Source organism: Sceloporus undulatus, chromosome 1, assembly GCF_019175285.1.
Source record: "Sceloporus undulatus isolate JIND9_A2432 ecotype Alabama chromosome 1, SceUnd_v1.1, whole genome shotgun sequence".
In the NCBI taxonomy this organism is placed as follows: Eukaryota; Metazoa; Chordata; class Lepidosauria; order Squamata; family Phrynosomatidae; genus Sceloporus; species Sceloporus undulatus.
This window is the reverse complement of record NC_056522.1, coordinates 229,508,971-229,523,863: the sequence shown is the minus strand read 5'-3', so window position 1 is coordinate 229,523,863 and position 14,893 is coordinate 229,508,971. Positions and strand designations below refer to the sequence as shown.

Genomic DNA, 14,893 nt, shown 5'->3' with positions numbered 1-14,893 from the left:
TTGTGCGTGTAGAAAAAATATATAGTGCGGGAAGGAAATTTGGAAAACTCTCATGGTGTGTTTCTGACTTTTCTTGATCAATCATCTTGCCTTCAATGTCATTTTTTGTAGTGAGGTTACATGAGCATGCATCCTTTTTTTTTTGTGGGTTTTTCGGACTATGTGGCAGTGTTCTGGAATAGTTTATTCCAGATGTTTCACCAGCATCTGTGGCTAGCATCTTAGAGAAAGCTGGCATGGAATTGAATGGGGTATATTTACAGTGTGACCCTTGGTTGACAGGAAGTGATTTACATGTTAATCTGTGTGTTGGTCTGTTCTTGAATGGCAAGGCCGCAGGGTGTCTTTTAATTAATGATCCTCACCCTGGGTGGTTTTCATTTGCATTTGCTGGGTCTTGATTTTGGTGGTTTTCAGGACTAGTTGCCAAACTTTGTTTACTTTAAGGGTTTCCTTTTTCCTGTTGAAGTTGTCTAGGTGTTTGTGGATTTCAATGGCTTTCTTGTGCATTCTGACCCTATAGTTGTTGCCATGATCCAGAATTTAATGTTTTCAAATAGCATTTTATGTCCAAGGTGGTTTATAATGTGTTCTGCTACTGCTGATTTTTCTGGCTGGCCCAGTCTGCAGTGTCTCTCGTGTTCCTTGATTTGTGTTTGAACACTCCATTTGGTGGTCCCTTTGTAGACTGGTCCGCAGCTGCACAGTATGTAGTAAACCCCTGCAACCATGGGAGGGTCTCTCATGCCATTCACTGAGTGCAGCATTTGCTTGGTTTTCTTGGTCAGTTTGTAGATCATTTGGAGTTTGTGTTTCCTCACCAGTTTCCCTATTCTGTCTGACTCCTTTGATGTATGGTAAAAATACCTTCCCTTTGGGTGGTTGTTTGTCTTTACTCCTCTGGGTTTTTCTGGGTCTGAGCTGGAGTAACCATTAGCCAGTCTAGGGGCTTCAATTCATCTTCTAGGAAGTGGGGTTCACATATCCTTTTTGCCTGGCTCTATACCGCTTACCAATGCACTTAAGCACTTCCTAAGCAGTTCACAAAGTGTAAGCTAATTGCCCCCAACAATCTGGGTACTAATTTTAGCAAACTTGGAAGGATGCAAGCCTGAGTCAAGCTTGAGCCCTTTCGCTGGTATTGAACTCGCAAACTTATGGTTTGTGAGTGAGTGGCTGCACCACCAGGAGTTCTTGTGTAGGTATTTGTCTATGAGAGAAGAAAATCTGACTGTGTTTCTGAACCATCCAATCAAAATCCATGCGAACATCCAGTTCACGATGGAGAAAAAAAAATAGGAAGGAACATTGGATGTCTTGGTCATCCGCAAACCGAACAAACGTTTGGGCCACACAGTATACAGAAAAACTGCACACAGAGACAGATACCTACACAATGATGTCTTGCATCCAAAGTGCAAACCTTAAAGGGCTCATTTGAACCAGGCTATGAAATCAAGATCAGACTATTTTAAAATAAAGTTGGGAATGTATGTGTGTGTGTACATATTGGTTTGTGTATGTGTATCTTCATATGATTCATAATCGATGGAATTCATTGCTTTAAGATGAGGAGGTGTCCACTAGTATTTTAAAAAAAGGTTTTAGCATGGACAGTGGAACTCTATCAATGGCTACTAGCAGTCATGCTTTATGCTTTGCTTCCATTTTCCTAGAGATATTTGGTTAATCACTGTGATGAGAATTATTACGAGTGATGATGGATCTTTGGTCTTCTGTAGGTAGATTCTTCTCATATTCTTATGTCAACCAAATAAAGAATGTCAATAAGTAAACCTATCTTTTAAGTTAATGGATCAGTCAAGGCTAAGTCAGCATTTAACCCACATGTGGGCAACTTCAGCAGATCTGGAGGCCAGTTTCCACTTTGGAACACCACTCCATAGTCATATTTAGTTTTCAACCATGTTTGGCAGTGAAGTTTGGCTGGGAAGAGAGATAAATCATACAGAGGGGGTACACAGTTCCTAGGGATCATGTGTTTCCCACCCCAATATCACAAAATCTCAATATCTGCATATTTTTGACATATTAAAGAAAGCATATGAAGATGTAAATTTCTCTCAAGAAAAGTTCAGTCTTACAAAGTCTTTCTTTAATATTTTCTTTTTCATTCTCTATGCCAGTGATATGACGAAAACCAAATACCCTCAATTAAAAACAATATGTTTAACCTGCTGAACCACCAATTGTCAGGTTGTCCCTGGATCAGAGAAAAGGTTAATCTTTCAGGGGCTGTTTACTGGTGGTGCTGAACCCACCAATAGTCTTTGCTGATCATTTGCAGAGAGCTTTCGAAATTAGGACAAGGGATGCATGAAATCAGGCTGAGCACTACAGGTCACTCCCCCCCCGCATCAAACTACTGACTTTATTTTACAGCCCTAATACTAAACTGTTGCCTGTGGGAAATGGTAAGAACAATCTTTTATTTCCAAGAAAACCTGTTTTATGATGAAAGCATTTCACTCTGTATTCCATTTCATGAACATTCAGTTTTAATTTGACATATACTGGTGTGCAGTCAATTATAAAAGTGTATACAGACTTCAAGGAAGTGGGCATTCTTCTTGAGGCATCAGTGATATCCTGTTGATCATGAATATGGATGGTTACATCTTTGTCTCTCAGGTATCTTGAGTGATTGGTTCAATAAAGATGATTCTAGTGGGTTCCATGCATCTCAGAATTCATTGCTTATTATTCTCCCACCCTTCCCGCAGTTTATTTGGCCTTCTATGGGCATTCTTTTAGAGCTTTCACCTTCTTGTACTGTTTCTCTTCTCCCTTTGGATACGCGTGGAAAGCAGCCATTTCCTTCTGTTTGATTTCCTCCTACGCTCTTTGCATCTTTTGGAAGGAAAGTGTTAGCCTGGGAATTTGATATTAAGACAGCCGCTCAGATCCCTTCAACCACCCCTGATCTGCTATAGTTAATCTTAATCTCCAGGGTCCTTCAAAATAACAGGAATACAACTGGACAGGAGAATCAGATAATTTCCAATGAAGCAGAACACCCTGTATAACTTGAGAGAGTCTTGTGTCTGAAAACATCTACTAAGTGTTGATTAGGGACCAGGGTATACACTGAGTAAGCCATGTGAGAAGGAGATAGATGTCACTGTCCATCCATCCAAGGTGTGTGGAGAGTCTTCAAAAATTCATCATTTTGCTCTGCAACAGTTCTTTCTCCCCCACCCCCCTTCTGCTTTCATCTATCTCTATATAGCTTGCTTGTCTCTCTTTCTCACATCCTATTCATCTTAACAGGTCGCCTTAATAATGTCAAAAAATGCAGCAGTGCAAGCAATTTCTTTGCAATTGCACCAAGAGGAGGAAAGAGGAAGCTGTATCTTGGTTCATTTGTCCCACCAGAATAAATTTTAAAGACATGCTTTCTTCTGACCATAATGCATCTCAGGACCTTGGGGGAAGAAAGAAGATAAGAAGTAGGCACATCTTTAAATTCACAATCCAAGTAAAGAGTTTTCATCATCATTTTTCTTTCAAGCATGGCCTGCCTGAAAGGAAAGCACATTCTCTCTTTCAGAGAAAACAGAACTATTTCAGGAAAGGAAAGCAAGTTCATTTTTTTTTAAAAAAAGATAAAATCCAAGCTAAGAAAACCATGTATTTAACACAGTGCTGTGATATATGAAAACCAGACATAGCTTTTGTTCCAAGAATAAGCTAACATTAAAAAGGTAAGGGTTTTTCCTTGACAAGATTGTCTTGTCATTACTGACTGTAGGGGGCGGTGTTCATCTCTGTTACTAAGCTGAAGAGGCAGAGTTGTCAAAGACAACTCTGTGATCATGTGGCTAGCATGACTGCACAGAACGCTGTTACCTTCCCACCGAAGTGGTACCTATTTATCTACTTGCACTTTTTCATGAGTTCGAACATCTAGGTTGGCAGAAGCTGGGACGAGTGATGGGAGCTCACTCCATCATGCAGTGCCTGGGCTTCAAATGGCTGACCTGTTGATCTTGCAATTGTCAGAGTTAGCATCTCAACCAATGAACCACTGTGTCCCTAACATTAGTGCTTCTCAGTATCATGCAGGGCTAGAGACCATGGGTTGGATCTGTGATATGCTTTTCACTGATGGAAGGGTTCCAGAGCCACAGGAAAAATCCATCTGATTTGAGGTGGGGAAATCTCCATCTTCCCTGCTGCACACAACTAAGGGTATTCAACACAGGCTCTTTATAATTTGTGGAGCATTTTCAGGAGGCTGCCCAGCAGATGTGAGGATAGGGAACATCCCAATAGCATCCCACTTCTGTGTAGATTTTCAGGGCTGGGTGGAAGGTCTGCCCAAGGAATGAAAGAGTTTGGAAAATTCATTTTATGAGTCCTGGTACATCTAAATCCAGATCCATCCAACAACATGGATAGGACTGAATAAGAGAATTAGGAAACTGAGATTACAAAACAAGACAAGTCTATGTGCTATGTGTTCACAAATATTGTTCACTTAGTATTTCTCCACTTAATGATTGGTAATGAATGTGTAAATGGACTGTAAGAGATTGGGCTTAGGGAGGGCTGACGGAGTGAGGATAGAGGGGCAGGAGGACCCAGAAGGAGTGGAGCAGGCAGGTTCTGGAGAAGGGCGCCAGGTTGGGAACCACTGCTCTAGTCCATCTGCCATGGTCCAGGCCTTGGAGGGAGAGAAAGACCTGTCACCTTCATCAGGCTTGGCCTAAAATAATAATAAGAGCCATCCCTCCAGTCTATCTGCCATGGTCTAGGGCTTGGAGGGAAAGAAGAACTGCTGGACGTATTCCCCTTCCCTACTGCCATTCCCTTAAAATAAATAAATATTTTTTATTTTCATCCCACCTTTTGCCAAGCAATCAAAGTGGCGTACAACAGACTAAAATATATACATATATACATAGTACCCCCCTTTAAAACAAGATTAAACATAAGTTGGGAGTGGCTTGTGGAATGGCCTGCTGGACGAGATCTGTCAAATTACCAATCTAGAGAGCTTCAAAAAAGTCATTAAGACGGATCTCTTCCAGCAGGCCTTCCCGGAATAAAATACTCAGCCACAAATAAGACTTCTCCTTTTGTGTCATGTCTTTTTAGATTGTAAGCCTGAGGGCAGGGAAATGTCTAATTAGCTATATATAAGCCAATGAGAGCTTTTGTGGCTGAAGAGCAGGGTATGAATACGGTAAGTAAGTAAGTAAGTAAATTAATTAATTAATTAATTACTTCTCTATTGAGAATTATTGTCATTTTTATCATAATATGATAAATATGATAATTATAATTAATACATATGGGAGCAAAGTGGTGTGGATAATTCAAGGGTTTTTTGTTTTTGTTTTTTGAAGACAGTTAAATTCACAAGTAATTGACTTGTTGATGGAAGCAAGCAGACTGAAGGAAAAAAGTAAGCAGCAAGATGTTGGTAGTGGTGTATTACCAACCCAAGAGAAAACATGGTGGAGAATCTGCAGAATTAACAGCTAAAAAAATAACTGATGAATTAGGGAGTCTTAATATTTTATCTTCTCATTATCCACACCTTCACTATCAGTAAAGCTAGAGTGGATTGAAACAAATAGGTAATACCTCTCTTCTGCTCAGGTTCACATTGCTCACAGCAATTTTGGTGCTTTGGTTTTGGCTTTGGTGATTGTGCTAATTATAGTGTTCAAGAGCCAATTGTTGCTTTATGAATAAAATTGTCATTTGGAGGAAGCCAGCCAAGAAGCCAGGATAAGCTCTGTCCAGGAAGCCAGCCATATAGCTGCCAAATCATTATTTGGTGAGTGCAAATCGAAAGTCTGAGTTACTCAGAGCCTGGAAAAGCTGGTAACCATGCTTCTTGGGTAATTTTGGGATCTGGAGTAAAACAACACAAAGAAAAACAAAACAAAACAAAGAGAAACACCCTTAACTTTCCCAAGTGCTGAATATGCAGCCAATAATTTCAGTTTGGACTAAGTTCAATCACAGGAACAGCTGCAGCCATTTCCATCCCTTGTAGCATCTTGAAAAAGAGAAGCTGCGGTCATCGAAAGAGCACCGGCTGTCCACTATACATGGATGATTCACACAGAGATATTTCTACTAGTGGTCATATGTCTGAGCACTCTGTCAGATAAATATTCAGCTGCATTGCCTCCACAGACTGGAAACTGAGAGAAACTTATGTACAGTCATTTTCAATTTCCTCCTTGAAAAACTTTCTTCCTATTTTACCTATCTGCCCTGCACTCCTAAATGTTTTAGGAGTCATGGGTGTGCCTAAAAAGGGCAGGGAAGAAGTAATCTAGCAGAATTCTCTGATTTATTTTAGTATGTGTTTTCATGAATTTCAGTCCACTTTTTCAGGGGTATTTGAAGAAGTGAACTGAAATGAATAAAGAATCATGCTCAAATAGTTTTGTTTCTAAGGTGCTCTTTGAAAGCTCATCTTATTCCTTTTTTTAAGCTGAAACAAATTGTCATGGCTGTCTCCTTGGGAAAATGTTTTATATGTTTATCTTCAAATAGACCAACACACCTGGGAAAAGAGAGGTGGAAAATACTATCTCTGGTTTAAATTATTCATGTAGCAGCTATGGCGATATATAAAGCTTATCCTCTTTTGTTTCTGTGTTTTTGTAGTTGTGATTTTTGCCACATAAGCTTACCTGACTCTTTAGCTAGTAAGGGGAGAGCTAAGTGAATGATTACACTAACATGGTTGAAACTGAGGGTATTTCTATGTTACTAATTTAGGTGACTGGCACTTTGTGCCAGCCTGGGACCGATTTTAGGACTCAGGAGAGTGGAGCATCCGCATGCTCCGCTCCCAAGCCCTACCATGCCATTCAGATGCCATCTTGGCTCTCCCCGTCCACATGGGGGACACCATGATGATGTATGTGCAGTGCAGCATCCAAATGGCGCCGCACCATGCGGACACCATCAATGCATGCAAAGGTGCCAATGGCACCCAGCTCCCAGAGGCCATGCCATTTGGTTGTTGCGGCTTCCATCAGGGGCAGTCTTGGCGCTCCTTTCTCCCAGTCTGTATTCCCCCTTAGTGTAGAATTTATATACTTCATTCACTCACTTTAAGACTGGAAAAACATTGCGTGTCAGTTCCAGACTAAATGACTGTTGGGAAGAACCCTATTTCATACTCACATCTACCTTCATAGCAACCATATAAATGCAGAATTTGAAGGAACTGCAAGGGCAAGATAGTCCAACCCCCTACCATGCAAAAATTCCCTGATAAAGCACCTATGAGAGGTCACCATTTAATTGCAGTTTTAAAAACTTAATGAAAGGAGAGTGTAGAAGCTCTCCCTGTCAAACAACTCTTATTCTCAGGAGGTTCTTCCTAATGTTTAGTTGGAATCTCTTTTCTTGTAATTTATATCAATTGTTTTGGTTCCTGCTCTCTGGAGTATCAGAAAACAAGCTCACTCCATTATCTATATAACAGCAGATATTTAAAGATAGCTATCACAGGGCCTTATTACATTACAAAAGAAAGATGAGAGCCAGCAAAATAGAAGGAGCTTTCTGTATCTTCCCACATGTCCATGAAGCAATTCCATTGTATTGTCGAGGGAGGTGATTGTAAAACCATGCCTTTTGTCCTGCTGGAAAAATCCATTTAGCAAAAGTCATATTGTAATATGACCAGCTTCCTTTACAGGGGAAACTGAAATACTATGGCATTATGCGGGAATATGAGCAGAAAGCTCAATATGGATAAGACCAAGCTACTTGTTTTCCTGCCAAAGCCAACTCTGCATTATTCATTTTCAGTCACAGTTAGTGGCACTAACATTCAACCTGTGAAGGAAGCGTGTACTCTTGGTTTCATTTTCGATTCTTCCCTTTTATTTGTTCCTCAAATTCAGGCCATGGCAAAGTCATGTTGTTTCTTTCTTTATAATCTTGCGAGAATCGGGCCTTTTCTTTCAGTTTTTACTGCTAAGACTTTGGTTCGTGCACTGGTCATTTCTCACCTGAATTGCTGTAATTCTTTGCTAACTGGGCTTCCTCTTGCCTATCTTGCCCCCTTGATTTCAGTACAACACACTGCCGATAGGATAATTTTTTCCACCCACAGTTATGATCATGTCACTCCATTATTGTTGTCCCTTCACTGGCTCCCGATCCCATTCAGAATTCATTATGTTGTTATTACTAACTTTCAAAGCCCTTCACGGTTTGGCCCCCACCTACTTGTCAGCACTGGTTTCCCCCTCTCTTCCTGTTTGTGCTCTGCGCTCTAGTGATTCGGGGCTGCTGATTCAGCCAAAGATTTCCTCCGCCCCTTCTCAGGTACGCCCCTTCTCCCACACTGCCCCCTATTTTTGGAATCTTCTTCCCATGAATTTGCAGACCACCACCTCTCTAGACTACTTTAAATCTAAATTAAAGACTATGCTATTTAGGGAAGTGTTCCAACTTTCATTTTGATTTTTGTCCATATTATTTGTATTAATTTATAATTTTACAGTATTTTTTTAACCTTGTTATAGTAATATTTTATTAATTTTATAATCGTTTGGTTTTAGATTGGCAGGCTTTTGTTTTTATTTTGGATTGTTTTTCTCCTTTGTAAAGTGCTATGTAAAGTCTATGGCGCTATATAAATAAATGTAATAATAACATAATAATATTAAAAGCTGCATCTCACCGCCTCTCATTTTTCTTTTGTAATGTAAGAAAGCCCTCTGTTTTCTCTTCTCCAGACTAAACATATTCATATGTTCCTCACAGAGCTTGTTTTTCAGCCCCTTTGCCATCTTGGTCATCCTCCTCTGAACACATTTGAACTTGTCCAATAACCTTCATGAACTGTGGTGGCCAGAATAGTCCAGGTGAGACCTGACCAAATCAAAATAGAGTGGTACTGTTATTTCCTTTACTCTGAACACTATAGTTCTTTTGATGCAGTATAAAATTGCATTGACTTTCTTTTGCTACCACATAACATGTTAATCTTGTGATCTTTTTCACATGCACTACAGTTCACACCATGGCCATAAATTTGTACTCAATTTATATTTCCAACCAAAATGCAGTTTCTCACATTTATCCCTTAAAAAATCCTCATGCCCAAGCAATTCTCTTATTAAAGAGTTGCACACCAGGGATGCATTTACTTCAGACATCTTCATAGTCTGGTATGTCTTTCCTAACTTGGATTTGAAATTTTCAGTTAGATGGCTACTGTCCAATAGTGTCATGGAAAATAAATTTAGAATATGTCTCTTATAGTTTGAAATACATCTTTTATTTTCCTCATGAAAAGATTTATTTTCCCTGGTTGGCTACATTTGATTAAAACTTCTGATAAAAATGTATTGACTCAAAACCAGTACATTTTAGGACAAAATATATGAGTTCTCCATGGAAATTATCAGTTGGGATATCTGCAAAGTTCTACTAACTAGATGTTCTCAGTTCACATACTGCCTGACTTTTCATTGTGTCAGGGATGGGTTTGTTTTTGCCCTGTCTATAATGACCTTAGAAGGCCAGCATGCATCACCTGTTTATATAGAACTATCATTTCATTCTCTATTTATAACTTTCTATACTTGAACAAAGTGTTGGAATACTGACCTTTGCTGGGTCACACCTGTGTAGATCTGTGAGCAATATCTAGTTTGCTGTTATAGTTGATAAAAGTGTGGCCATTTAGAAAACACAAATCTCAGTATTAAAAAAAACACAGAGCCAAAAAAAGTTGTGTAGGGAGATCTCATATAGTGGAAAGCAAAAGACTGCCATATGATGCAGAAACTAGATAATATGGTTATTAGAACATCCTAGTCTGTTCACACTTATACCTCAGTTTTCAGTCTCTTTCAACTTCAGTGTTCACTTTTACTTGTATTTTAGTTCAGAATATTCATATTAATGCCATACTTATAGCGCAGATACCTATATCTCCTATGCAGTGGAAACAGGAATTTGGGGGGGAGGGCTTTTGTTACTGCAAAGCTAAAAAATTGGGGGCTGAAGGAAGATTTCATTTGAGGGTGCAGAATTCTTAACTTGGGGGCAATATCCTCATTTTGTCCTGGTCTAATAGCTACACCCCTGAGTGGAATTGTTAAGAATATTTTAGGTATCTACAAATTTTAGCTTCAATTCCAGAAGGTAAAAATATATATATTCAAATTTATATTATGACAAGAAAATAGTTCAGTCATTGCTCACTATTCATTTTATTCCAAATCTGTATGTTGGAGAGAAAGAGAGAGTGATCTGCACCTCAAAAGAAATTGTTTTAATTCTTTACATTATGATCTAGTCAAAATGAGAGTGTTTTAAATCTGCTTAGCTTCTGTGGGATTGTTAAATGTGAACTTAAATCTCTCCCATTTAGATGAAGAGTTCTTAAAACTGCTTAAATCTGCTTGAATTGTGTCCATCCTTATTCAATCAATAGTAAAAACTAATAGGAACTGGTATATGCATACTTAAATGTAAATGCTAAAATTAGCCATAAAATACCTACACTTTACTGAATGGGAATTTAAATGTGAATTAGTTTTTAGATGACATTTAAATCGGTGTTCCATTTCTTGCATTTGTAATTCAAATATAATACCTACTTCAGCTGGAATATATTCAACTTAGAACTTACTCTGATTTGCATATCTATCACACACAGAGAGCATTTATAAATGCGCCCAAACAACAAAAGAAGGGCAGAGGAGCACATTTGATGTCCTGAAGATAGCAACACAATAGGGGAGAGACACCTATTATAACCTCATACTACAAGAACATTTTGAAGATAATTCCTATGTATTCCTATATGTTATAGCAATATTGATTATACAGTTGGCCATCCTTATCCACAGATTTTTTATACACGGATTCAAGCATCCACGGCTTGAAAATATTAAAAAAAAAGTATAAATTTCAAGTATGAAACCTTGATTTTCCCATTATATATAAGGGACACCGTTTTGCTATGCCATTGTATTTAATGGGACTTGAGCATACACAGATTTTGTTATTCACAGGGGTTCCTGGAACCAAATCCCAGCGGATAACAAGGGTCCACTGTATGTAGCTCTGTGAGAGAGAGAAAAAAACAACAACATTGCTTCCAGTGCTACAACTAGGACTTCTAAGTCCACTTATTACATATCTCAAAGGTTGTTACAAGTAACTAGAGTCCCATAATGTATTTCAAAATGTGAAATAGACTTGAAGGAGCATTCTGTATCAAATGGCACATCAAATATATGCAGAATATATAGCCAAAGAGAGACCTGAAATGCCAAAACTGTGTGTTCTAGGGAAATCAAAAGGCTGACGAGGTTTTTTGATGAAGCCCCAGGTTCCACAACTTGAGAGGCAATTTGAACAAAGTAATTTTTAAAAATGGTGATAGTAAAAGTGATTCAGGAAAATAAATGCAAAAACCAGCATTGAGAAGTGGAGGGACAAGAAATTACTTAACAAGCACTTTCACACTGAAGAGAAGATTCAGAATGTGTAACTCTCCTCATTGGATGGAGTCCTCTGCCCAAATCAAATCAGGCCAGGGGTCTCCTGTGGTGCAATATCTGTCTTGATTTATGCCTGTATGTGTCCAACAAAGCTAACAAGTGTTCCTGGCACATAGAAAATTCGAAGGGAGTTTTGATAACTAAAGTCAGAGTAAGGCTTGGGTTAGTACATGGACAGAGCAGAAGCTCAATGGATGACACAAAGACAATAGTCAGAATGTAAGCTTAGGGCAGATAATAGAGAAGAGTCCTCCTGGATGATTAGGTAGAGAAAGGGGTAGCCAGAAGAGAAGGGCAAAATGGTGTGCGACATAGGTTGGTAGGACATCTGCGTAACAGAAATCCAAGGAATGCTGGTAGCTAGACGCAGGACTAGCAAGAGAGGCATGCTTTGCAGCAGGGGTTGCTGAAACAGAATATGCTTATATATACCATAGGAAGATTCCCTTACATACCTGCTGCATGAGATGTCTCCTGTCGTTGGCCAAGGCCTGATGTTCTGTATCTTCTGAAACCTTCTGTCCCTACAGTTTGGGGGAAGCTCAGTCTTTGAGTCAGCCCTTGATCCCCACTCTTGAGTTAGTGGATACTCTCTGGAGGCTGAGTCTAGGTCTTCTGTGCTTTCAAAGAATGGCTGATCACTGGGGCCTTGAGCTCTTCCTACAGTATAGACTCACTGCAGTCTATCATCCTGCCTCTCATCTTAGAAGGGCAGTTCTCCAGGTAAGGCATGAAAATATGCTGGAGTACGGCCCCTGTAATCCCATTATGTGTATGTGTGTACATGCATGCATCTTCAAACTGACTGTCAATGTATGGCAACCTCATGAATTTCATAGAGTTTTCATATGCAAGGAATACCCAGAGGCGGCTTTGCTAGTTACTTCTGAAATATAATTCATAGCATCTGACGTTCATTGGTGGTCTCCCATTCCCATCATACTTAGTATTCATACAACATTTTGAGGGCTTGCAGATCATTTTTGGCTGGGCATATTCACGCCTAGTTCTTGATGGATCCCCAGTCTGTTCCCTGTGTAAGGACTCATGTTTTATCTCTGTCCCACACTTCAAGCATGCATGTGGCTCACTTTGTTGTGCAGTTCATTTGTAGCTGGAAGCCCTCCATGCTTGCTTTTTTCACATGTAACAGATCTGGAACCTCCTAAAGCAATTTTAATAAAACAGCATAGATTGCCGGGATGGAATGTCTTCTGAGCCTTTTTGCTGAGCAGCCTGCCAAAAAAATCACACATACAGGTGAGGACCCTACACTGCCCAACATAGCATAAATGTTCCACAGGCACAACTCTGCTAAAGCTCACCATTCACCATTCCCAGATCTCTTAGTTTTTCTGCAATAGTCCTGCCAAACAACCATAGTTGGTGGAAAGCAGAGGGGGGAATCAGAGAGCCATCACCTTATGCTTCCGAGCAATATACAGGCTGGCATCCAGGGACATTGTTGTTGTGTTCATTCAATCGTTTCTGACTTATGGTGACAATAAGGCAAACCTATCATGGGGTTTTCTTTGCAAGATTTGTTCAGAAGAGGTTTTGCCTTTGCCTTCCTCTAAGGCTAAGAAAGTATATAACTTACACAAGGTCACCCAGTGGACTTCCATAGCTAAGCAGGGATTCGAACCCTAGTCTCCAGAATCTTCGTCCAACACTCAAACAACTATTCTATGCTGGCTGCTGTTTAGGAACAATACACTTATACAAGTCACACAATGCATGTGGGGCCAAAAGGTCACCAGTGCACAATGGACATATTTTACTGATAGCAGTGGAAGCAGAGTTGTGCAGAAAATGTGTTCCACTGCATCTTGTGTGTACATTGCATACTGAGTATTTCAGCTGCACATTGTAATTGTGTATTGTGTTAGTGCCATGTGAATTTCAGTTGCATATTGTATATTGTGCATTTCACATTGAGAAATGGCACCTAGTTATTGACATGTGCTGCACAGTGTTGCTATTCTACAAGAGGGCTGCATAGGGTTCATGTAGGGGGTGTTGGATTGTAACCACAGACTGATAACATATTCTGTTGAGATCCGCTAGAATTCAGAAACAGATGTTGTCATATTAAGGCCAACTGAGAGGTGTTATTAAAATATACCTGCCAACTAAACAACATACCCCCCCAACTTTTCTCTCTACTTACATGTTTTATAGAAGTAACATATGCCCTGACATTCACTTTCAGTGGCCAATAGAAGTCTTTGCTTAGCTTTCCTTATCACAATGTGTAAGAAGATCATGGCTGGAAAGCAAATGACAAAGTCTCTCTTCTCCCTTCCCCTTGCTGCAGCCTCAATGGAAATCACTCCTAATGCATGCATAGGATTTAAAAAATAAAATCATTCTTGACGTGATTGCAAGGTACACAATGAATAAAATGTGTAATTCTGATTTCTTCTTGGGCCTAGACAACTAACTGAAAGGCAGCATCCAAGTCATGCATAGCTCTTTGAGCAGCTTCTCCAATCTAGGGCCATCCAGATGACTCAGACTACAACCCCCATCTGTTCAGACAGCTGGCGTGATAGGCATTTCTGAATGGCAATCAGATTGGAGACAATTGTATTTGGGGGAGTTGGAAGGAGGTTAACCATTTTATTTTCTTGGCATTGAGGTCAGTTCTGCATTTGCCTTAATATATTCAAATGAAGAAAAAATTTGGGAATCATCTGCTACACACACAAACACTCATATCATTGGCCTTTGGGTGACAATGATATAACTCATCCCATTGGGACATGTGTCATGTTTTCTGTTTACCCAAGTCATTATTGTTCTTTGATTGGCTAACAGCCCATCCAGATTTGCTGCTTCTCATTCTGGATATTGTTTCTTTCTGAGAAAGCTCAGCTTCAAAGCTGTCTTTCAGGTAGGGGCACAGCTGCCTGATCCCATCTAAACCTGACAAGTGGCTGGCCTTTTCCTCAGGCAAAGTTTTTCTTTTGGCATCCCGGCTGTTGGGGGTAAACCAGTTCAATAACTACTGCATAATTTTCAATAAAGGATGGCTGTGGGGTTGGGTCTTGCTGGGCCAATACATGCAATTCCACTAATTCAAGAGGGCCCAGCAATTCCACTTCTTATTTGCAGATCCCTTGCTTCAATAAAAAAATAGTTTGGTGAAATGTGTGTGTGTATGTGTGCTTTGGGAGCCATTTTTTCTGGTGTGTGTGTGTGTGTGTGTGTGTGTGTGTGTGTAGACAGATTTTTATGTTAGAAGAGTTGAACATGTTTATTCAGCAGAAATTTTGGAATCCATCTGTTTACTTTCCAAATGTTCTACACCATATTTGGGATTGGATCAAGCTATTTTATTGAGACCCAAAGAACTTTGT

At 39.7% G+C, this 14,893-nt stretch overlaps 1 long non-coding RNA gene across 1 annotated transcript in view; it reads left to right on the top strand.

Moving 5' to 3' along the window:
- The first annotated feature begins 2,311 nt into the window (after positions 1-2,311).
- The window catches only part of LOC121919646, a 92,704-nt gene continuing 80,122 nt past the window's right edge, over positions 2,312-14,893 (top strand). Inside the window, exon 1 of the long non-coding RNA XR_006101539.1 lies at positions 2,312-2,435. This is a non-coding gene — a long non-coding RNA (uncharacterized LOC121919646). The remainder of the gene's footprint in view (positions 2,436-14,893) is intronic.